Genomic DNA, 1,235 nt, shown 5'->3' on the forward strand with positions numbered 1-1,235 from the left:
AGCTCAGAGCTGGGCCGTGGAAGGTGGGGAACCTTGGCTTCCTCCATCACTGGAGCCAGCAAGCCTTATGTTCACTTCAGCTGCATGGCTACCGGCCGCCATCTTTGTTTGCAGTTAATTTGCATATCCTGCTGATTAGCCAATGGGTAGCATAGCAGAGGTATGGTCAATTACCATGTTTGTTTATTATTAGATAGGATATACACAGTCCATCGGCACAGACAACAGTCTGGTGAAGGCCTGGAAGTGGGAGTAGGGTTGTGGGAATCAATGGGGGAGAAGACAAGGGTGCACCTATAATACTGTCAACAATAAAGATACATTAAAAAATAAAATGAGTTTGGATCTCTGCCCACTACCCTCAGTGAACAGTGTCAACTGAAAATGCAGAAGGATCACTCAGTTAACGCTGAGTTCACATCACTAACAAACTTTCTGGAGGTCCAGAGGCAAGCTGATGAGAAATAGTAAAAGTTTGTTGCTCCAGTGGGAGCCAGTTCTGGAGAATCTGGTAGTTTTCCTGAGGAAATCTCAGAGGAAAGGAATCTTATATATCCTGGGAAAGCCAAATTCAACCTCAGGAGCAGGTGCAGGATGAGGAAATTAGGGAGGATGACCTTTGCCTTACTCATGAGAGTATTCTGTTAGGTAATTTTAAGCTAATATTCTGGATATAAATGAGCTATTTAAAGAGTTGTGAATGATAATAGATGAGCAAAGAGATGTGATAGATAGCATAGACGGCAAAGTTGAAAGTGCAAGAGTGCTTGTCCAACAAGCTAACCAGCAACTGTCAAGGGCAGCAGAATATTAGAAAAGGATTCCTACATGTCGCTGTTCAATGCACAAGCCATTAAAGAAATATAGATAACTACAAGTGGTTAGCAATGAAGAAAGGAACAAAACTCTTAACCTTTATATTTTAAGTGACTGTATTATAATTGTTTTGCCTCAGCTTTTAATTTGTATTTTGAGATTTTGGATGCAGTTTCCAGTAATAATAAAGAATGAGAATAATTTTTGAGCAACTTTAAAAAGAATTGAAAATGGAACTCCCATTTGACCCTGTGATCCCACTTCTAGGAATATATCCCAAGAAACCAGAAACACCAATCAGAAAGGATATATGCACCCCTATGTTCATAGCAGCACTATTCACCATAGCTAAGATCTGGAAACAGCCTAAGTGCCCATCAGTAGATGAATGGATTAGAAAACTGTGGTACATCTACACG

The 1,235-nt window shown here is 40.4% G+C and overlaps 1 pseudogene; it reads left to right on the top strand.

Moving 5' to 3' along the window:
- Positions 1–871, top strand: part of LOC102756388 — a 4,495-nt pseudogene extending 3,624 nt beyond the window's left edge.
- The last annotated feature ends 364 nt before the right edge of the window (positions 872–1,235 follow it).

The sequence above is a fragment of the Myotis davidii genome, unplaced genomic scaffold (assembly GCF_000327345.1).
Source record: "Myotis davidii unplaced genomic scaffold, ASM32734v1 scaffold1819, whole genome shotgun sequence".
NCBI lineage: Eukaryota > Metazoa > Chordata > Mammalia > Chiroptera > Vespertilionidae > Myotis > Myotis davidii.